Source organism: Pelophylax lessonae (assembly GCF_965119305.1).
Source record: "Pelophylax lessonae genome assembly, chromosome: 12".
In the NCBI taxonomy this organism is placed as follows: Eukaryota; Metazoa; Chordata; class Amphibia; order Anura; family Ranidae; genus Pelophylax; species Pelophylax lessonae.
In genome coordinates this window covers 4,898,382-4,921,985 of record NC_138779.1, presented here as the reverse complement: position 1 = coordinate 4,921,985, position 23,604 = coordinate 4,898,382, and the positions used below count along the sequence as shown (strand labels likewise).

The 23,604-nt window shown below is 45.9% G+C and overlaps 1 protein-coding gene and 1 long non-coding RNA gene across 2 annotated transcripts in view; one reads left to right on the top strand and one right to left on the bottom strand.

Moving 5' to 3' along the window:
• Nucleotides 1-23,604, bottom strand: part of LOC309568384 (nephrocystin-4-like) — a 350,057-nt gene that overhangs the window by 68,633 nt on the left and 257,820 nt on the right. The gene's annotated exons all lie outside the window — the stretch shown is intronic.
• On the top strand, nucleotides 13,192-14,548 carry LOC309568609. The gene is made up of 3 exons (XR_014226044.1): nucleotides 13,192-13,304; nucleotides 14,231-14,280; nucleotides 14,406-14,548. It is a non-coding gene; the product is annotated as an uncharacterized lncRNA (long non-coding RNA).

Genomic DNA, 23,604 nt, shown 5'->3' with positions numbered 1-23,604 from the left:
TGAGGTGCGGAATCTAAGTACTAACCAGTGTTCACCAGACCTCCTGATGGTGGAGATGGATTTTGCTGTGTTAGCACCAAGTCTTGGTCCTCGGGATCACGCCACCAGGAGGTAATCAAGCCAGGGTCCAGTAGCAGATATAGCAGGTAGGGATCAAGCAAAAGCGTACCTGAGGAACAAGCTAAAGGTTGGTATCGAACAGTTGCAGGTTGAGATTAAGCAGAAGCGTAGTTGAGGAGCAAACCAAATGTCAGTAACGAATGGTAGCGAAGATACAAACTGCAGCAGGAGAGACAAAAGCGAGATATTGCCTGGAGAAGGCACAATATTCTGGCAACCAGGAAGTGTAGAGACATGGCTTAAATCAGGAAGTTCATGGGAGGAGCAAAGAGTTCAAGGTTCAAGGCAACTAAGATTCACAGGAGGATCATTCATGGAATTGTCCAGGGAACTGTCCAGCATACCAGGTGGCTCAGCAAGCAGAGTCATTGCCAGATGTCCCAGGTTCAAGTCCAGGTCCTGACAACCATTATGGGCAAGACCAAGGAGCTTTCCAAGGACATCAAGCCTGGAATGGGCTCCAAGACCATCAGCAAGAAGCTTGGTGAGAAGGAGACAACTGTTGGAGCGATTATTCATAAATAGAAGAAATACAAAATAACCATCAATTGCCCTCAGTCTGGAGCGCCATGCAAGATTGCACCTTATGGGGTAAGAAGAAAAGTGAGGGATCAGCCCAGAACTACACGGGATTAGCTTGTGAAGGATCTCAGGGCAGTTGGGACCACAGTCACCAAACAAGCCATTAGTAACACAATACACCACCATGGATTACAATCCTACAGGGCCAGCAAGGTCCCCCTCCTCAAGAAGGCACATGTACAGGTCTGTCTTAAGTATGCCAGTTACCATCTAAATGATTCAGAGAAGGTTCAGGGGAGAGTGCTGTGGTCAGATGAGATCAAATTTGGCAATAACTCAACAATGACCCAAAACATACCGCCAAAAGGAGTGGCTCAAGAAGGAGCACATTAAGGCCATAGAATGGCCTAGCCAGTCTCCAGACCTTAATCCTATAGAAAATTTATGGAGGGAGCTGAAACTTTGAGTTGCCAAGCGACAGCCAAGAAACCTTAAGGATTTAGAGAATATCTGTAAAGAAGAGTGGACCAAAATCCCTCCTGAGATGTGTGCAAACCTGGTTACCAACTACAAGAAACATCTTACCTCTGTGCTTGCCAACAAGGGCTTCTCCACCAAGTACTAAGTCATGTTTTGCTGGGGATTTTGGTTGATATTCTGTCTCTATCATTTAAAATAAACCTATGATAAAAATTATAGACCCTTCATTTCTTTGTAAGTGCTCAAAGCTACAAAATCTCCAGGTGATGAAATCATTATTTTCCCCACTTAAGATGCAGACTTTATTTTTTGTCAATTTCCCGGGACAGCTCGAAACTTCTGCAATAATGCATTTGCTTGTCACCACTGTGATATCACTCCATGTGTCAGGGCACCGTCTACAACAGAGGTGCTCAAAGACCTGGCATCCCTGCAAATACCTTAAATTGCCAAAGGGATGCGTGACAAAACATGCATGCGCATTGGTGCACAGGTACGCACGCCTCCAGCCTAGTTTGGCGTCAAAGGCCTTTCCTAAGGAAGCCAGTCAGTTTCTGCAGTTGCTGATTGATCTTTGGCTTCCCCAGTGCATTGTTCCTGTAAATCATTTGCTCCTGTGATTTCCTGTTACCGACTCAGCTTGTCCTGTACCAGTCTTCTGCTTCCTGACCTGACCCCAGCTTGATTAACGCATCTTCTCTCTCTGCTTTCCTGTGTATGACCCCAGCTATCCACCTGACTACGCTTGCTCTGAATCCAACTTGGCACCTGACCTTGGCTTCGAACCGACTTCTCTTCTGTTCTCTGTGCTACCAAAGACCTGCTGCTTCTCACAGGCACCACCTGTCTGCAGATACCACTCCAGTGCATCAGCTGTACTCCCGGATGTTCCCCAGACAAGCATCCTAGTCAGAACATCTCTGCAAGCATTCCAGCAGGCGACTCCTGCTACTTTGGACCTGACCCCAGTTCCACCTTCAGGGGAGTCTAGAATTTAGCCGCAAGGGAAGACCTCTCTCCATTGGCCTCCAGCATCAGGTACATGATACCATGCCAAATAGCTAAACCAGCCTCCTACCAAACAATATTGACCATTACAATAAAATGGTCAGGAACGCTTAATACAATCAAAGTGTCCTCATGCCGCTTGTTTTCCCATTGTTTCGATGTCAGACGGTTGTGGAATGCAAAGCAATAGAAACAAACCTCCTAGCGTAATATGTTAAAATAACGCCTCTTTAATAGAAAAAATGCACTTACATGATCTCCGTTACAATAAGGGTAAAAACATCCCAAGGGCTGTTTCCAAGCAGGCAGTCTCCAAACGCCCAAATTCCGGCAGACAGCGTGATAATGTCACGTGTAGGCCATATCCGACAAGTTTCATCGGAAGAGGACGTCGTCAGGGGGATTGGGGATTTTTTTCTTTTTTTTTGGCCAATCCCCCCAGAAGACATCATCTTCTGACAAAATGCATCGGTGAGGGCCTACACGTGACGTCATCACGCTATCTTTCTGCAAGGATATTGGTGTTCAGAGACGGCATTCTTGGAAACAGCCATTGGGATGTTTTTAGTGTTATTGTAATGGAGATCATGTAACTGCATTTCTACTATAATTTATTAACTGCCTCATTGTTTTGTCCTTTTTGTGGCTCCTTTTTTTCTATACTTCAAGTCTTCCCCCAAGGTCCCTCAAGGGGTAGAGGGTAAACTTAGTTTAGAGGCAGCCTAACTACTAAACTAGCAATCAAAAAAGCTGCTGATGTTCTTGTTACCATTGATGCTCAAGGATCAAGTTTTTCCTCCAGATTCTCTCCGATTAAAAGTATTAAGCCCTAGAATATAGAAGGCTTGGTTCTTCTAGACACAGATTAATGCCAACCTATAGTGTGGTGTGGGCAAGGCCACAGGGACAGTTACCTTGAGTGCAAAATTGTTAGGGGTGCAAAATATTCTGGAGCCCAATGCCTGAGAAGGTTATTGGCACATGGCCCCACAAATTCATATGGCAGGAGCACACTAGCATTGGGCACCCAGGGCACCTGCCCCACATCTCCTGCAGGTGTCCTGTGTCCCTAGCGCCGTGATCTCCCCCCTCTGCAGCAGAAGGCATTTCTCTCAACCAGCTCTCTCTAACAACAATACACATCAGAGCCGTTGGATGCCAGGCTCCTCCTTGGCTCTGACGTGTACCGTTTTATGCACAAAAGGAGGAGGAGCCAGGAGGAGGGATGCCCCCCCCGTATTGTGCTATGCTGATCTGGGAATGTTTCATGGGTTTCAGGGAGGGAAAATTGCATTGGGGGACATTAGGGATTTGTGCTACTGGTAGATGTATGCTAGGAGGAGTAATGGGGGGGGATAAAATGATTTGTGCTAGGAGACGATGTGGGAGGGGAGAAGATTTGTGCTAGAAGGGGGTGATTGGCAGGGGGGATTTGTGCTGGGGGGTTTAAGGGGAGAGGATTTTTGCTAGAAGAGGGGATTGGAAAGAATTTTATTTTTGGGGGGGAGGGGGTTGCAGAGATTTGTAATGGAAGAGGAAGAGGAAGAGGATTTGGGGGTAAGGTAAGGCACAGACTTTTTTATACTGTATATTCAGATGAAAGAGAATTAAGAGGTACTAACGAGTCCGTGGGTTAGGGGGCAAAATACTTGCCTTGCCCAGTGCACTGGCAGCCCATGCTATGCCACTGATGCCAACCTCTCTCTGACCCCAATATGATACAATAACAACTAGTTACGTATAGACAAACTCACATTTAGACTTTAAAAGTATGCGCAAAACTGACTCCAACATCTTCTTTTTCCCTCCTATATCTACTTGTTTTTTTTCCTATTTCTTTATCCCTCCCCTCCTTAATCTTCGTTTACTCCTCTTGTTACTTAAGTTACCTTGATGCCTTCATGACTCAGAGTTATGCCATGTTCTGAAGTGTGGCTTACCTATTATACCGCTAGAAAGCAATCTGAATATTGTCTGTTTGCTACTTGAATCTGATTTACAGAAACAACAGGAAGCAACAAACGCTGCATCTCAGTGGTTTCAAGTGCCACACTTTATTACATATTATTTTCCAATATACCGTACAGTATTTTAACCGCTTGCCAACTGCATCACTTAGATGTACGGCAGCAGAGCAGCTTTTTAGTGCCAAATCATGTACATAGGACGCAGTGGCGGCCCGTCCATTGGGGCGAACTGTGCCACCCCCCTTATTCATGCGTCCGGCCCCCTTATTTACATGCAGGGTGCCGGATGCATGGATTCCAAGGAGGGTTTTTTTTTTTTAAGCACGTGATTGGAGTCAGAGGCTCTAATCAGCTTCAAAAAAGGGTGGGCTCGTTGCGCAGAGCACTGTGCCCTGCACCCTGAGCCCACCCAGTTGTGTGACAATAGTGAATGCATACACTAATTCTCCTCCCGGTCAATCAGGTAGTAGGTTCTGAGACCCGTTTCCTGATTGGCCGAAAGGAGAAGCCATCCTACTGGTGAAGGAGGTGGGAGTAGATGGCTGGCGTGATGCCGAGGAAATGCAGGGGAAGTCCAACCAACGGAGGGGGGACATACAGGAGACTGGGGGGGGGGGAATTCTGGGGGTTGCACATGGTGAGTGAGCCGGCGACCTGGGGAGGGGGGGGTGTGGGGAGTGGTGTGCGGGCTGGAGTAACGACGGGGGTGGTAGGGTGGGGGTTGTGTTTGTGGTCAGGTCCGGTCCGTCCCGTCTGCCGCCCCCCCACCCGATGAAGCACCAGCTGCCACTGCTAGTACGTGATCTGGAACTTCTGGGTAGGGGGCCACTTTCACTTTCCATCACACCTGGGCTGTTTTTCTTGGAGAGCAGCACTTGGTCCTTTTTCTCCCCACCTGTGTACATAGAGCAGGGACAGGCTCTCTTAACACTGGCATCTACAATCAATGCGAGTCACCGGAGCACCATAGGACTTTTCCTAGAGCAGCGTCAGAAGTTCTTGAGGTTTAGGTGCGCTTGATATGTCATCAGTTGTACAATTGTCAGAACCCGAGTCATCTGCTAGTGGCACTGTTTTCCCAGAGAGGAAAGTTGTAGTTCCAGTGTCCACCAGCAGGTGTCTCCCAGCAGCCAGCAGATTCCAGTAGTCTCCACCCGATGCTGGCTGCTGGGAGGGTATTTAGGCCCTCCTCTACTTTGACGCCTTGGGGTTGAATTCCTAAAGGCAAATAGACTGTGCACTCTGCTAGGGCAGTTTCTGTAAAGCTTAGTAAATGAGGTAAAGCTTCACTTTGCAAAGAATACCCAAGGGAAAAAAAAGAAAACTGCATTTTTACTTGCACGTGATTGGATGATGGAAGTCAGCAGAGCTTCTGCTCATTTACGAAGCTCTGGAGAAACCGCTTACAACTTAGAGAGTGCAACTGCACTTTGCAAAGTGCACCGTCTCTTTGCCATTAATAAATCAACCCCCTTGTGTCAATGTTTTGAATTGCTAACCAGACCCTGTGGGGGAAATTTACTACAACTGGAGCACTTAAAATCTGGTGAAGCTGTGCATGGTATCCAATCAGCTTTTGACTTCAGCTTGTTCAAATAAACTTTTAACAATAAAACCTGGAAGCTGGTTGGTTTCAATGCAGAGCTGCACCAGATTTTTCACTCTCCAGTCTTAGTAAATCTCTCCGTGTGTCATTTCTCATGCTCTGGATCTTGCTCTTGCCCTGCACCCTGCTGACTTTTTTTCTGCTCCCCTTGTACCTGATCCCAGTCCTGGTTCCCTATTCCCATACCGCATCTCCAGTTTACCCTCTTATCCATGCTCCCCATTTTTGTACATATTATATATAGTTAGTTTGTAGTTAGGCTTCTGTGCTTAAGTTGCTTGTTCGGCATTTTGGTTACATTGTTTTGTTTCAGCTATATCTTTATGTTTCCTGTTTGCTGGCATTTGAATGTCTTTTGCTTTATTACCAATAAATATACTTTAGTGTATATATATATATATATATATATATATATATACACAGTATATATATATTCAGGTCTCAGTTTCCCAGTATAGCTATGCAGATCTGGCCATCTCTGCTGCTGACTCCTGGCAACAATGCATATCATTGCGTACTCTGGCCTGATGGTGATAAAATCCCTGAAAATCAATTAAACCCATGTGAAAGAGAAAACAAAATAAACAAAATAGTTTGAATTAAAAAAATATATATATTGAGCCCTGATGAAGGGGTCTGTCACAAAACCCTGAAACGTGTTGGCTTTTCCTAGGAATCTTGTAATAAGAGACAGTTTCTGAAATTCTTGCAACTGCTATACTGACATTGCTAGACTTACAGGTCTACCCTTCACCGGGACTAAGAAAATCCTCGCCATCTGAATAACCAGGGGTGTACGTACAGGGGTTGCCATTGCAACCTGGCCCCTATGCTCCTCTCTGTATGCCTGGATAGGAGGGCAGCGGCATGCAGAGGACTTGATCCCTCCATGTAGCCGCTGAATGCCCCCTTATCCTCCTCTCCCTTTTGCAGACATTCAGGGGCTGCAGGAGGGAAATGGAGGGCATTGTTTCCTCCACAGGCTGCTCCTGCCGCCTCCCTATTGCTGTCCTGCTGTCCCAGGCTCCTGTTTCCTTCCCTCAACCCCCCCGCAGCGCTGCCGGGTTTCCCTCTCCCACCCCATGTCGGCTGTTGCAGGGGATCTGTCAGGGTGGAGGAGGGGGGGGGGGGTGCAGGTGTCATTTACCGGCCCCTTCCTGGTCTTAATGAATAGAGTCACTGACTGTTTTTTTTATTTTTTATTCTTTCACAGCTGACGCATAGTAAACTGTGTTTACTATGCCTCAGTTTATGAATGAATGGGAAGCCTCTGTACAGAGCTATTCCTGTTCATTCATTCTGAGGCTGGAGAAAAAAGTCCCTTTCTCTCAAAAGTGAGACATCAGGGGTCTGTTTAGACCCCTGATATTTCACCAAAGCCCCCCAATGGGGGTGGTTTAAAATAATTTGTAAAAAATATTATAAATAAAATTGTAAAAAAAATAATAATAATAATAATTTAAAATAAATCATATAAAAATTAAAAATAAATCATTAAAAAAAAAACCAACAAAAATAAAAACTACTGACACCAGTGGCAGAACCAGGACTGTCTTTAATATTGATTGGAACCTGGGCAAACATTTTCTTGGGCCCTCCCAAATCCAATTATCAACTATTTGTGGGCAGTGGGGGCTCAAGGGGCAGCTGCTTTGGGCCCCACCACAAAGACTGGGCCCAGGGCAGCTTCCCCTTTTGCCCTGCATTAAAGACAGCCCTGGGCAGAGCTACCAGGGTCACAAAGGTTGCACTTGCGACTGGGCTCTGACGCTCTGCCGCCATGAGTGGACTCCAAGATGGCAGGAATGTGGTCCACTGTGGGACCGCAATAAATAGTCCGGTTTCTTACACTGGGGCCTTGAAGGTTCTAGTTACGCCTCCTTGAATAACACAAAGTACTTTGGTACAGAAGGATGCAACAAAGTGAACAATTGTGACAAACCGGTTATTTAATATAACGGGTAAAAATAAAGGCGCAGCAAATAGGTTATAAATCGCTCTAACGGTGATCTCGTTCTTCACCCACTCCGCTCATATTTCCCCCACACAGCTACTCTCTGGAATGTCAACGATCCTTGGCAAATATCCTGTTTTTTTTTTTTTTGCAAGCTGAATTAACAATCTGCTTGTATGATTTGCTAGTCTGCAGTTCTCTGCATTAACATTTGCATACCTCAACAGTTTTTTTTTTGTGTGTTTCATTTTAAATTATTTATAGAAGGCACCAAATGTAATAAACTTTACAGAGAGTGCACATTAATTACACTTTTTTTTTTCTTCAAAATTCAAGGGAAATTCTGCTTCAGAGGGGAACCCGAATGGGTGTTTTGGTTGATATAATTTTTTTTTAACATTTAAATGTTTATAAAGTTATTTATATATATATATATATATATATATATAATTATATATATTTTTTCTTTTCTTTTTTTTTTACAAAAATAAAACATGTATTATAGGCTGTTCCCACGATACTTTGCTGAGTATACTGGGCTTCTAAGAATAAATATCACTCCATTTACAGGCATTTGATGCATTTGGTGATAAAACAGGTTTGGATATTGAAACTATAGAAGATTTTGTTTCAACTTTACAGACTTATGGCTGGAATACACGATAAGAAAAAATTTCCGTTCAGCGAGCGATCGGCCGATATTCTCCTTGTTAATGCCCAGCCATCAATGAGCAATATCGATATTGTGAACGAAAAATACCGTTTGAAAAACACGAAAAATTCTGTCGTCTCGTTTGCGAAAGAACGATATTCTATACGATGGTGTTGAGGTCGTTCAGTTTAAATCTGTAAACGTTTTTGGCAACGTTTTCGACCGACGAACACTGTTTCGATGGTCGGCGGGCAACGGTCGGGCGATATTCGGACCATGTATGTTGGCGACGTTTTCGACCGACAAATACTTTTTCAAAAGTCGGTGGTCGAATGATCGGGCGATATTCTAATCGTGTATTCACACCATAAGTTAGGATTTGTGCATAACTTCAGCGGTCTATATCCCTGGATCTATCGTTATGCCATGATTTTTTTTTATTTTTTTCTTTTTATTCTGTTTACTACGTTTTCTGAAAGTAAAAAAAAAATTACAAAAAAAAAACAAATAATAAACCCAGAGAGACAAAAAAGGAGGTTGTGCAGAACCTCTGATGGCAATACTCAGTTTATGTGTTTTTCATCATACGCTCAGTTGGATTGACACAGGCTTGTGCTTTAACCAAACTATAATATATTTGTAGCAATCTTGTTTTTTTTTTTTTTGCAATTTTGCAAGAAAATTTTATTTGGTTATTCAGTAGAAAAACATGTACAACCTTACATGCAAAGGTAATAACAACAAAAAATAAAAATCGCACAGGTGATCAAATACCACCGAAAGAAAGCTCTATTTGTGGGGAAAAAAACCCATCAATTTTATTTAGCTACAGCGTCGCACGGCCGCGCAATTGTTCGTAAAAGTAATGCAGTGTCGAATTGCAAAATAGGGCCTGGTCATTAAGGGCGAAAATCCTTCCGGTCTTAAAGTGGTTAATGGCCAGGCCATTTTTTTGCGATTCGGCACTGCATTATTTTAACTGACAATTGCGCGGTCGTGCTACGCTCTACCTAAATAAAATTGATGTACTTTTTTCCCCACAAATAGAGCTTTTTTTTGGAGATATTTGATCACCTCTGCGATTTTTATTTTTTTGCGCTATAAACAAAAATGAAGCGACAATTCTGAAAAAAAAAACTATATTTTTTTACTTTCTGCTATATAACATTCCCAATAAAAAAAAAGAATTTCCCATCCGGTCCCTGTCAGTTTTTCAGGCAGACCTGGTCGGATGCTCCATGCACCTCTATGGAGCAGCGGATGTCAGCGGCGACATCTCCGCTGACACCCACTGCTATCCGATCCGATCCTGTCCGTGAAATCCAGACGGATGAAATCCCTATTTTCCATCCGTCTGGAGAATCAGAACAGATAAAATCAGATGAAAATAGACAGGCGTTCCGTTCTCATCCGAACTCCTATAGAGGAGAGCAGGGATCTGACAGCTCCATCTCTGCAAAGTAAGCGCAGACGGACCTGTCATCCGCCTGCTCAGCAGGGATCGGCAGATCTATCCCCGCTGAGAAAAAAGGAGTCCGCTGGGCGCACCACCTGTGTGAAAAACTGAGACCAGAGTCCCAGCAGGAAACCTAGGGCCTACTCCTTCTCTAAGCAGAAACAAACTGATGTGCTGGACCATGTCTGTGAGGGTTATGTCTGGAGGGACAGCCCCATATATGCCAAAACTTTGTACTAACGTACTGTACTGCCTAGACTTCTCCTGCAGGTGGCAGCATAACCTACACAGCTCATGAAGATGAGGCTGCGTCTGTCATTGGATAATAGAGAAAAGAAGAATCAAGATTAAAAAAAAAAAGTTTTAAAACATAATGGGAAAAAAAGAAGAAAAAACAAAACAAAAGACTGAGGATGAGGCTGCGTCTGTCAATGGACGATAGAGAAAAGAAGAATAAAGATCAAAGATGTTTTTAAAAATAACGGAAAAAAAAAAGAAGAAAAAAAAAAAAGAAAAGACTGAAGATGAGGCTGCGCCTGTCAATGGACGATAGAGAAAAGAAGAATCAAGATCAAAATTTTTTTAAAAAAAAGTAATGGAAAAAAAAAGAAGAAAATCAAAACAAAAGACTGAAGATGAGGCTGCATCTGTCAATGGATGATAGAGAAAAGAAGAATCAAGATAAAAAAAAAATGTAAAAAAAATAACGGAAAAAAAGAAGAGAAAACAAAACAAAAGACTGAAGATGAGGCTGCGTCTGTCAATGGACGATAGAGAAAAGAAGAATCAAAATAAAAAAAAATTGTAAAAAATAACAGAAAAAAAAGAAGAAAAAACAAAGCAAAAGACTGAAGATGAAGCTGCGTCTGTCAATGGACGATAGAGAAAAGAAGAATCAAGATAAAACATTTTTTAAAACATAACAGAAAAAAAAGAAGAAAAAACAAAACAAAAGACTGAAGATGAGGCTGCGTCTGTCAGTGGACGATAGAGAAAAGAAGAATCAAGATAACATTTTTTTTAAAACATAATGGGAAAAAAAGAAGAAAAAACAAAACAAGAGACTGAAAATGAGGCTGCGTCTGTCAATGGACGATAGAGAAAAGAAGAATCAAGATAAAAAATGTTTTAAAACATAACGGAAAAAAAAGAAGGAAATACAAAAAAAAAAAGACTGAAGATAAGGCTGCATCTGTCAATGGACGATAGAGAAACGAAGAATCAAGATCAATTTTTTTTAAAAAAAAGTAACGGAAAAAAAAGAATAAAAAGCAAAACAAAAAAGACTGAAGATGAGGCTGCGTCTGTCAATGGACGATAGCGAAAAGAAGAATCAAGATCAAACATTTTTTAAAAAAAGAAGAAAAAACAAAACAAAAGATTGAAGATGAGGCTGTGTCTGCCAATGGACGATAGAGAAAAGAAGAATCAAGATAAAAAAAATGTAAAAAAAAAAATAACAGAAAAAAAAGAAGAAAAAACAAAACAAAAAAGACTGAAGATGAGGCTGCGTCTGTCAATGGACGATAGAGTAAAAAAGAATCATGATAAAAAAAATAAAAACATTTTTTTTAAAATAACGGAAAAAAAAGAAGAAAAAACAAAACAAAAGACTAAAAAAACAAACTAAAAAAGAAAAAAAAGCACATCAGATCACATCAAAAAAAGGCAGATCACATCACAGATACGTCTACAAAACACGATTAATCTTTTTTTAAAAATGAAGGCTCATTGAAACCAACGCAGAATTGATGAATTGTGCGTCAGCCGGAGTATTTACCCGCGCCTTTCCTCGCTGGTATTATTATTCAGCTTACAGTCGCGTACACGGCGAACATACATCATAAGTAGCCAGAAATCTCCTTCTTCATTTTAATATGACCTAGATTTCCCAATTCATTAAAATGAGAGTGAGGGATTAGCCGTCATTCATGACCCGGGATCTTATTACGTGCGTTCCCAAGATGCGCAACGTGCCATTGTCCGCTTCCTATGCCGTGGAGATGTAATTTGTATACGGAGCGCAAACATCCCCCGCGTACATCATACAGATGACATCACTCGTCTGTGTAAACACCCCCCTATTAGCTCCATTCCAGCGACACGGAATTGGAATCATATATTTCATTTTTTTTTTGGATTCTATTTTTTTTTAACTAGGCGATCGGCTTCCAGTGACATTTCACTTGTGACAGGTTTTGGATTCGCCGCGCCGCGCTCTTCATAGGCTTATCTTTCTCCCACAGGCAATGTATGAAAAAGTATGATAATGGCAATTTAACTTTTAATATAGCTAATCTTTCTTACGAAGATTAGATGTCGGGGCCATAAAGCAGCCGGATTGTTTAACTGTGTGTGTTCACATTAAATAGAAGACGTTTTAAAGGGGAAACGTTCTGTCTGACATATAAATACACGTCAGCAGCTTAAAGCAAATGTGTGCGTTACTTATTCAGGGCACAGCACAAGGTTTTCTTTAATTCCGGATGTCTCCTCTTCCCTCTCTTCCCCACTGCTCTGTTCCTCGCTGGGAGTCAAAGGAGATACCAGTCCTAGGCATATGACTCGCTACGTGTGACAGTGCTGGGCCAATCACTTCACAGATTGGAATATTTCACAAAAATACTGCATTATGGCCACTAGATGGAGCTGTTAATCATAGGAGACACATATTATAAAAAATATGGCATGTGATTAAAGTATTTCTTAATAACCACTTGCCGCCAACAGATGGCGCTCTAAGCAAGTCTAAGTTAGCATTAGTTATGCTATAAAACGGGGGGGGGGGGGGGTCGACAAGCCATCGATCCTGCTCTACCAGTTAACCATGGACAGCCCTGCATTGCCGGTTAACTGTTCACAATAACCAGCAGGACACTAAAGTGAGGGGGAATGTGATGTGAAAAGGAACGGAGAGGAAAGGACACTACAGTTGGGGGGGGGGGGGGAGATGGGGTGATGTGAAGGGGGGGGGTAGAGGACACTGCTTTAGGTAGACACAGGACACTGCTATGGGGGAGAGGACACTACATGGGGGAGTTGTAAAGGGGGGCAGAGGGCACTGGGGGGTGTTATTGTGAAGGGCGCACAGAATACTGCATTGGGAGGACACAGGACACTGTAATGGGGGGGGGGGGGCAGAGGGCACTACAGTGGGGGTGATGTGAAGGAGGCAGAGGACACTGCTACGGGGGGCACAGGACACTACAGTGGGGGGGGGGGTGATGTGAAGTGGCAGAAGACCCTGCTATGGAGGGGCAGGGGAGCAGAGGACACTACAGTGGGAAGGGTTATGTGAAGGGGGGCAGGACACTGGGAGAAGATACTACTGTATGAGGGGGGGGGGGCAGAGGGCATGATGTGAATGGGAGCAGGGATACTGTGGGGGATGGGAGGGGCAGTACACTATGTGTTTTTATTGGGGACCCAGGGGTCAGAGGTGCCCCAGCCAGGAGTCAAGAGGCAGGAGGTCTCACTCACAGTTCAGAGGTGCCCCAGCCAGTAGTCAAGAGACAGGAGGTCTCAACCAAGAATCAGTGGTGCCCCCAGCTAGGAATCAAGAGACAGTAGGTCTCAACCAGGAATCAGCAGTGCCCCCAGCCATGGGTCAAGAGACAGGAGGTTTCACTGAGGGGACAGAGATGCCCCCAGCCAGGAGTCAAGAGACATGAGGTCTCACCCAGGGGTCAGAAGTGCCCCTAGGCAGGAGTAAAGAGACAGGAGGTCTCACCCAGGGGTCAGAGGTGCCCTAGTCAGTAGCCAGGCGACAGGAGGTCTCGTTCCAAGAGACACGTGGGCTCCTATCAGGGTGTCAGGAGAACCACTATCCAGAAAGCAGGAATGGGCTATGCAGCAGGACGTTGCAGCTAAAGACTGTGAAGGGGCAGAAGACCCTGCTACATGGGGGGCAGGGGAGCAGAGGACACTACAGTGGGGGAGGGGGGGTATGTGAAGGGGGAGAAGGACACTGGAAGATACTACTGTATGGGGGGGGAAGGGCACTAGTGTTTGGGGATAATGTAAAGGGGAGCAGGCAACATTATTGTGGGGGATGGGGGGGGTGGGAACAGGATACTATGCTGTGTTTTTATTGGGGACTCAGGGGTCAGAGGTGCCCTAACCAGGAGTCAAGAGACAAGAGGTCTTAACCAGGAATCAGTGGTGCCCCCAGCTAGTAATCAATAGACAGGAGGTCTTAACACGGAATCAGTGGTGCCCCCAGCTGGGAATCAAGAGACAGGAGGTCTTAATCAGGAATCAGCTGTGCCCCCAGCCAGGGGTCAAGAGATAGGAGGTTTCAATCAGGGGTCAGAGGTGCCCCCATCCAGGAGTCAAAAGACAAGAGGTCCAACCAGGGATCAGAGGTCCCCCAGCCAGGAATTAAGAGACAAGAGGTCTCATCCAGGGGTCAGAGGTACCCCCAGCCAGGAGTCAAAAGACTGGAGGCCCCAACCAGGGGTCTGAGGTGCCCCAGCCAGGTGTCAAGAGACAGGAGGTCTCAACCAGGAATCAGTGGTGCCCCCAGCTAAGAATCAAAATACAGGAGGTCTTAACCAGGAATTAGCAGTGCCCCCAGCCAGGGGTCAAGAGACAGGAGGTTTCAATCAGTTGTCAGAGGTGCCCTCAGCCAGGAATCAGAGGTGACCCAGCAAGGACTCAAGAGACAAGGGGTCCAACCAGGGGTCAGAGGTGCCCCAGCCAGGAGTCAAGAGACAGGAGGTCTCGCCCAGCGGTCAGAGAAACCCCAGCCAGGAGTAAAGAGACAGGAGGTCTTACCCAGGGGTCAGAGGTACCCCCAGCCAGGAATCAAGAGACAGGAGGTCTTAACCAGGAATCAGTGGTGCCCCCAGTTAGGAATCAAAAGACAGGCGATCTTAACCAGGAATTAGCAGTGCCCCCAGCCAGGGGTCAAGAGACACAAGGTTTCAATCAGGAGTCAGAGGTGCCCCCTGCCAGAAGCCAAGAGGCAAGAGGTCCCACCCAGGGGTCAGAGGTGACCCAGCCAGGACTTGAGAGACAAGAGGTCTCACCCAAGTGTCAGAGGTGCCCCAGCCAGGAGTCAAAACTCAAGAGGTCTCACCCAGGGGTCAGAGGTGCCCCCAGGCAAGAGTCAAGAGACAGGAGGTCTCAAACAGGGGTCATAGGTGCCCCAGTCAATAGCCAGGCAACAGGAGGTCGCATTAAGGGGTCAGAGGTGCCCTAGCCAGTAGCCAGGTGACAGGAGGTCTAGTTCCAGGAGTCAGGTGGGCTCCTATCAGGGTGTCAAAAGGACCACTATCCAAAAAGCAGGAATGGGCTATGCAGCAGGGCGTTGCGGCTAAAGACTGAGTGACCTGAGAGAACCAGGACAGCTGGATAACACAGTCAGAGGGCTTGGTAAGAAGAGCAGAGGTGCTGCTGACAAGGGGGCCAGGAGGCTTGCCATTTTTAGTTAACTGTTGATGTAGAAGAACCCCTGCTTTGGCAACTGATGTCTATGTAATCTTTTTCCTTCTTTCCTTCCAATAATAGGCCCTAAAATACAGTTTTTATTGGCGCAATTCATTGGAAAAGCACCTACCACATGAGCATAATCACCGCAACACCACAATAGTGCAGAACAGGATGTAGAATGTTAGCAATAAAAACCTGACATGCATTCCAACCCTTCACCACTAAACCTAAAACTAATAGAAATGGATTTGGCCTTAGATACACTTTAACCACTTATCATATGACGTCCTTCCGGAACCTGCCACACTGCAGCGCGACCTGTCACCGGCTGTGTTCACCGGACAAAGCCGATGACTGATCACTGTACTGGCCCCACTGCTGGTACCATGTGATCGTAGTGACCAATCACAATTGTAAACAATGAATGGCTTCCTTTTATGCCATTCACTGTATACAATTGTGCTGCTAGTTATGATTGGTCACAGTGATCACATGGTACAGATAGGGCCAATCACAGCAAATCACAACAATACATACTGAATCAATTAGTTTCATTCAGTAAACATGGTTGCTTATAACAGTGAAATTCACTGGTATAAGCAATCATAATAAGTAAAAAAAAAATCCTGATTACTTCCCCCAGAGTAGTACAGTGTTACTATGGTAACACTGTATTGCTCTGGTCACAGGGGTAAAAGAAAAAAAAAAAACATTAAAAAAAATATATTAAAAAAGAAAACAAACATTTTTTTTTTTTACTTTTTTTTTATACATATTGTCACCAGTCAGTGTCCCTTATCACTGTCACACCAATTATATGATAACACTGTACTACACTGGTGACAGTATGTAAAAAATAAAAAAATTGTGAAATAAAATGTTTTTAATTTTCTTTATTTTCCAAAAAAATTGTGACAAAAAAACTACAACTTTGAAAAACTCACCATGACTCTTACTAAATACCTTGGACTGTCTACTTTCCATTAAGGGGTCATTTTGGGGGGTATTTTGTTCTGTCCTGGCATTTTCGGACCCCAAGAAATGAGAGAAGCCGTCAGCGCAGGCTGATTAGTAGGACTGATCGATTTTCAGATCAATTTTTAGATATTGTTTTAATTATCAGAATATCCCATAGTTTGTGGATTCTATAACTTTCCTACAGAATAAATAATATACACTGATTTGGATTATTTTCACTAAAGAAATGTAGCCGAATACATTCTGAATGAATGATTATTTATTTGCAAAAAATAGATTGTTTTTTTTTTTATTAAATGTTTGGTATTTTTTTGTTTATTTAGCAAAAAATAAAAAACCCGGGGGTGATTAAATACCACCAAAAGAAAGCTCTATTTATGTGAAAAAAAAAATGATAAAAATTAAATTTGGGGACAGTGTTGCATGACCGCGCAATTGTCATTTTAAAATATGACAGTGCTAAAAGCTGGAAATTGGCCTGGGCAGGAAGGAGGGCATTAAAGTGGGTGGTTAAAGAGTCATTTATGCCCCGACAGGCATCCAGGAACGCAGCTTCGTAGCACAGCCACAGGCTAAAATAGGCCGGCGATTTATTGCAACCTGCATACCGCTGTTTTGGGCTTGTTAGCTCTCATCAGAGCAAGACATGGAAAACAGGCTACGATGAATCTGGGCTTAGGGATCAAAGAGACATGAAAAGTTAATAACGGCTGGAGGAATGGATGTCATGGCGGTGTACAAGGTCTGTGCGGATCTCGCAGATTTTCTCAGCATGGAGCAGGGAAAGGTCAAGATCAAGTGAAGGTTTATGGCGGGAGGCCGCGCCTGGCAGAGACAAGTTGACGCTGAGGTTAGTTAGCAGGTAATGAAGATGAAATCGATCGCTCTCGTGGGATACGCAGTCCTGCTTACGCTGCAAGGATAAAGAATACGGCTCTCCTATTACGCTCCCACATTGTACACATGGCCCTATGTGCGGCCCCATGTGCGGTCCTATGTGCGGCCCAATGTGTGGCCCTATGTGTGGCCCTATTTGCAGCCCTATGTGTGGCCATATGTGCTGCCCTATGTGCAGCCCTTTGTGTGGCCCTATGTGCGGCCCTATGTGCGGCCCTATGTGTGGCCATATGTGTGGCCATATGTGCAGCCCTTTGTGTGGCCCTATGTGTGGCCCTATTTGCAGCCCTATGTGTGGCCATATGTGCTGCCCTATGTGCAGCCCTTTGTGTGGCCCTATGTGCGGCCCTATGTTTGGCCCTATGTGCGGTCCCATGTGTGGCCCTATGTGCGGCCCTATGTTTGGCCCTATTTGTGGTCCCATGTGTGGTCCCATGTGTGGCCCTATGTGCGGCCCTATGTGTGGCCCTATGTGTGGCCCTATTTGCAGCCCTATGTGTGGCCCTATATGTGGCCCTATGTGTGGCCCTGTGTGCGGCCCTATGTGTGGCTCTATGTGCGGCCCTATGTGTGGCCCTATGTGCGGCCCTATGTGTGGCCCTATTTGCAGCCCTATGTGTGGCCCTATATGTGGCCCTATGTGCGGCCCTATGTGTGGCTCTATGTGTGGCCCTGTGTGCGGCCCTATGTGTGGCCCTGTGTGCGGCCCTATGTGTGGCCCTATTTGCAGCCCTATGTGTGGCCCTATATGTGGCCCTATGTGCGGCCCTATGTGTGGCCCTGTGTGCGGCCCTATGTGTGGCTCTATGTGCGGCCCTATGTGTGGCCCTGTGTGTGACCCTGTGTGCGGACAACTTCAATACCTTTACTGCTCTTTATCCACTTCAATACCGGAACTTTCACCCCCTTCCTAACCAGGCAAATTTTCAGCAATCAGCACTGCTGCACTTTAAATGACAATTGCGCAGTCATGCAACGCTGTACCCATAGGAAATGTTTATAACTTTTTTGAGAAAGACGGAGCTTTCTTTTTGTGGTATTTATTTACCTTTGGGGTTTTATATTTTTGGTTAAACAAATGAAAAAAGACCAAACATTTTGAGAAAAAAAACATTAGTTTCTGTTATACAATTTTGCAAATAAGCAATTTTTCTTCTTCACTGATGGGCACTGATAAGGCTGCACTAATGGACACTGAAGAGGCTGAACTGATGGGCGCTAATGAGGCGGCACTGATTGGCATGATAGGCTGCATTAATGGCCACTGATGAGGCTGCACTGATAGACAGCACTGATGAGCACTGGTGAGGCTGCACCTATGTGCACTGGTGGGCACTGATGAGCACTGAGCGGCAGCACTGATGGGCACTAATAAGGTGGCATTGATAGGCTGCACTAATAGGCACTGATGAGGTTGCACTAATGGGCACTGATGAAGCTGCACTGATGAGCACTGATAGGCGGCACTGATGAGGCTGCACTTATGGGCACTGATAGGCTGCACTAATAGGCACTGATGAGGTTGCACTAATAGGCACTGATGAGGTTGCACTAATGGGCACTGATGAGGCTGCACTGATGAGCACTGATGAGGCTGCACTTATAGGCACTGATGAGGTTGCACTAATAGGCACTGATGAGGTTGCACTAATGGGCACTGATAAGGCTACACTGATAGGCGGCACTGATGAAGCTGAACTTATGTGTACTGATGGGCACTGATAGGCTGCACTAATAAGCACTGATGAGGTTGCACTAATGGGCACTGATGAGCACTGATAGGCGGCACTGATGAGGCTGCACTGATGGGTACTGATAGGCGGCACTGATGAGGCTGCACTGATGGACACTAATGAGACAGCACTGATAAGCACTGATGAGGCTACACTGATGGGCATTGATAAGCTGCACTGATTGGCACTAATGGGGCTGCACTGATAATCAGGACACTGATGATGAGTGCCCTGATTATCCTTGTAAACAGTGTGCTGACAGCCTTGCGGGTTATCGGCACTCCTTTCCTGACACAGACAAAGTATGTGAGGAAAGGACTGCAAATAACCAGCAAGACTGTTAACGTGATCAGACCTGAACCCCAATCTGTGCTCAGCTGGGTCTGAGGGACAAAGCGGTCACAGAGTGCCCCCAATGCATTCTCTCTCCCCTCTGGAGAGTGGGCGTGTGCCCCCAGGATCGTTCCCGCGAACTGCCGTACAGGTATGGCGATTCGCTGGAACCTGCCGCCGTATAACTGCAGTGGCCGGTTGGTAAGGTGTTTACGGCCCAACTCCAAAAATGTGTTTATTGCTGCCTTAGTCCCCTATTGGTCAGATGTTTCCTCACTTCCTGTCTATTTGGGAGGTGTCGGGCTGAATGGGTTTCGCCACCTCATCCCTTTAAACCAGGACACACATTAATGACACAGGCTCTGTGGCTGATTAGGGTGGTAATTACCCGCTTCCCGACCACCCGCCACCTTTTTACTGCGGCAGGGTGGCTCTCCTGCACGAACCAACGTAGACCTACATCGGTCGCACGCCTGCAGCTAGGGGGTGAGCGTGCGCCAGCGGCACCGTGCTCCCGCCCCCACTCAGCAGCGGGGACTCCGATGCACGGTACAGGTGGCTCCGATTGCCGCCTGACACCCGCGATCGCTCCCCGCTGAGAGAGAAGGACGGTCTGCTGTTGTAAACACAGCTGACCATTCTTCTCCCTGGAATGATCACAGAGCGCCTGTGATCCTTCTATATAGGATCACACGTCTTTATGGTAATTTCACAAGCCACGCCCCCCCCCACAGTTAGAAACACTCCCCTAAGCTGACATTTAACCCTTTATTTACTCACAGGGTTAACCCCTTCCCTGCCAGTGTCATTAGTACAGTAACTGCATATTTTTAGCACTGATTACTGTAGTAATGTCACTGGTCCCAGCAAAAGTGTCAAAAATGTCAGTTAGGGGTCCGATCTGTCCGCCGCAATGTCACAGTCCCGCAAAAAATCGCAGATCGCCGCCATTACTAGTAAAAAAAAAAAAAAATCAATAAAAATGACATCAATCTTTCCCGTAGTTAGTAGACGTGATAACTTTTGCGCAAACCAATCAAAATACGCTTATTGCAATTTTTTTTACCAAAAATATGTAGCAGAAAACAAATTGGCCTAAAATGTTAAAAACATTTTTTTTTTGAGAATGTCATATAGCAGAAAGTGAAAAAATTTTTTTTTTTTTTTCAGAATTGTCGCTCTTTTTTGTTTATAGTGCAATAAAAATCGCAGAGGTGATCAAATACCACCAAAAGAAATCTCTGTTGGTGTGGAAAAAAAAGGACGTCAATTTTATTTGGGTACAGCGTCGCACAACCGCGCAAATGTCCGTTAAAGTAACGCAGTGCCGAATCACAAAATAGGGCCTGCTCATTAAGGGGCAAATCCTTCTGGTCCAGAACTGGTTAAAGGGTAACTCCACTTTCGTGGGGAGAAAAAATCAGTAAATAAAGAAAAAACAATATAGCGTATATAATAGCGACACAAGTCATACTGTAATTGAATGTTATTAAAATTTTCCTTTCCTTTTCAATCTGCAGCTGTTGTAATTTTCTAAAAATGCAATCCAATATGGCTGCCTGGAGGTGTTCTGTACACAGAATGTATACTGACTACACCCCCAGAAACATCATTTCCTGCTTGTGTGATTGGCTCACCAATTTTCCCAGAAGTCTGCACTAAGATACAAGTCAGATTTCCGGCATTCCCTGCAACACAAATGTCATTTTTGGTGAGATCCTCCCAATAGGAACACGTCTAAAGGGATGCAGGCCCAGCAGATTTCCTCATTAGAGCTCTGCAGCTGCCACAGCTGATAGATAATTATGAAACCACTCCCATTAGACCCACTCAGCACAGAGGAACAAACAATGATTTCTTCACAGTAACAAAAGATAAAAATCTGCAACAAAGCTTGTTACAATCCCTGCAATGTACAGAGATCACCCAGAGGGGAATGTTTTATTACGCTGTATATTGATGATGTAATACAGAGATACAAATGATTTAATATAGGAATATGAATAATCGGATTTTATTAGCTCCACCGTTCCAACATACAGCAAACCGATCGCACAATCGCTAATAACGCTGATCGCCGGCACGGCTCAATATTAAGGAGCTGAGATCTAAAGAAAGGAGCAGGAGAAGTAACATTGGAAGTGCGGAATAAGGATACGGCACGCCGTTTCGGGTACTGAGCGATAGAAAATTAGTGTTTTTTTTTTTTTATCCTCATTTTATCATCGCAGACGCAGCGATCGTTAATAAGCGCTATTTCTGAATTATACAGCATAGGGGCGATCCATTTTTATCTTCCCTCCTAACCCTCTTGTATTGAATTGAATTGTAACTCTTCTGTCTCCCGTTATATAGTAAAGTGCTGCACTGAATGGGTGCCACTATATAAATCTTCTATAATAATAATCATTTTTCTGCAATTAATCAAATAAAAAAAAAAAACGTTGGACGCAGAGAGACAGGAGAAGCGGCGTTCCTCCCACCACCTGCAGTGCTGTCACTCTGCCAGTTCTATTACCGCTACAGATGGGGGAACGGATAAACGTGACACCGGCGTGATCTCCACCCACTCCTCCATACCAGCTGACAACCGCGCACTTCCAGAGAGCGATTAATGAGACGTGGGAGGATAACGGGATCCGGGGGGGTCACATGGACCAGATTCCCAAGACTAAGGTTAGAGTATGGGCTTAAACTGAACCATGCAGACAAAGGCAACACCGTCACTTAAAGGGTAACACCACTTCTGTGGCAAAAAAAACAAAGCAATAATAAAAAAATAAAAATAATAATAATATAACATATATCCTGTTACAGGCCCCGGCATCATCTCCAGCTATAGGCCTTGGCATCATCTCCAGCTATAGGCCCCGGCATCATCTCCAGCTATAGGCCCCGGCATCATCTCCAGCTATAGGCCCCGGCATCAGCTCCAGCTATAGGCCCCGGCATCATCTTCAGCTATAGGCCCCGGCATCATCTCCAGCTATAGGCCCCGGCATCATCTCCAGCTATAGGCTCCGGCATCATCTCCAGCTATAGGCCCCGGCGTCATCTCCAGCTATAGGCCCCGGCGTCATCTCCAGCTATAGGCCCCGGCGTCATCTCCAGCTATAGGCCCCGGCGTCATCTCCAGCTATAGGCCCCGGCATCAGCTCCAGCTATAGGCCCCGGCGTCATCTCCAGCTATAGGCCCCGGCGTCATCTCCAGCTATAGGCCCCGGCGTCATCTCCAGCTATAGGCCCCGGCGTCATCTCCAGCTATAGGCCTTGGCGTCATCTCCAGCTATAGGCCCCGGCGTCATCTCCAGCTATAGGCCCCGGCGTCATCTCCAGCTATAGGCCTTGGCGTCATCTCCAGCTATAGGCCTTGGCGTCATCTCCAGCTATAGGCCTTGGCGTCATCTCCAGCTATAGGCCTTGGCGTCATCTCCAGCTATAGGCCCCGGCGTCATCTCCAGCTATAGGCCCCGGCATCAGCTCCAGCTATAGGCCCCGGCATCAGCTCCAGCTATAGGCCCCGGCGTCATCTCCAGCTATAGGCCCCGGCGTCATCTCCAGCTATAGGCCCCGGCGTCATCTCCAGCTATAGGCCCCGGCGTCATCTCCAGCTATAGGCCCCGGCATCAGCTCCAGCTATAGGCCCCGGCGTCATCTCCAGCTATAGGCCCCGGCGTCATCTCCAGCTATAGGCCCCGGCGTCATCTCCAGCTATAGGCCCCGGCGTCATCTCCAGCTATAGGCCCCGGCATCAGCTCCAGCTATAGGCCCCGGCGTCATCTCCAGCTATAGTCCCCGGCGTCATCTCCAGCTATAGGCCCTGGCGTCATCTCCAGCTATAGGCCTTGGCGTCATCTCCAGCTATAGGCCATGGCGTTATCTCCAGCTATAAGCCCCGGCGTCATCTCCAGCTATAGGCCCCGGCGTTATCTCCAGCTATAGGCTCCGGCGTCATCTCCAGCTATAGGCCCCGGCGTCATCTCCAGCTATAGGCCCCGGCATCATCTCCAGCTATAGGCCCCAGGTTCATCTCCAGCTATAGGCCCCGGCATCATCTTCAGCTATAGGCCCCGGCATCATCTCCAGCTATAGGCCCCGGCGTCATCTCCAGCTATAGGCTCCGGCGTCCTCTCCAGCTATAGGCCCCGGCGTCATCTCCAGCTATAGGCTCCGGCGTCATCTCCAGCTATAGGCTCCGGCGTCATCTCCATCTATAGGGTCCGGCGTCATCTCCAGCTATAGGGTCCGGCGTCATCTCCAGCTATAGGCCCCGGCGTCATCTCCAGATATAGGCCCCCGCGTCATTTCCAGCTATAGGCCCCGGCGTCCTCTCCAGCTATAGGCCCCAGCGTTATTCCAGCTATAGGTCCCGGCGTCATCTCCAGCTATAGGCCCCAGCGTCATCTCCAGCTATAGGCCCCGGCGTCATCTCCAGCTATAGGCCCCGGCGTCATCTCCAGCTATA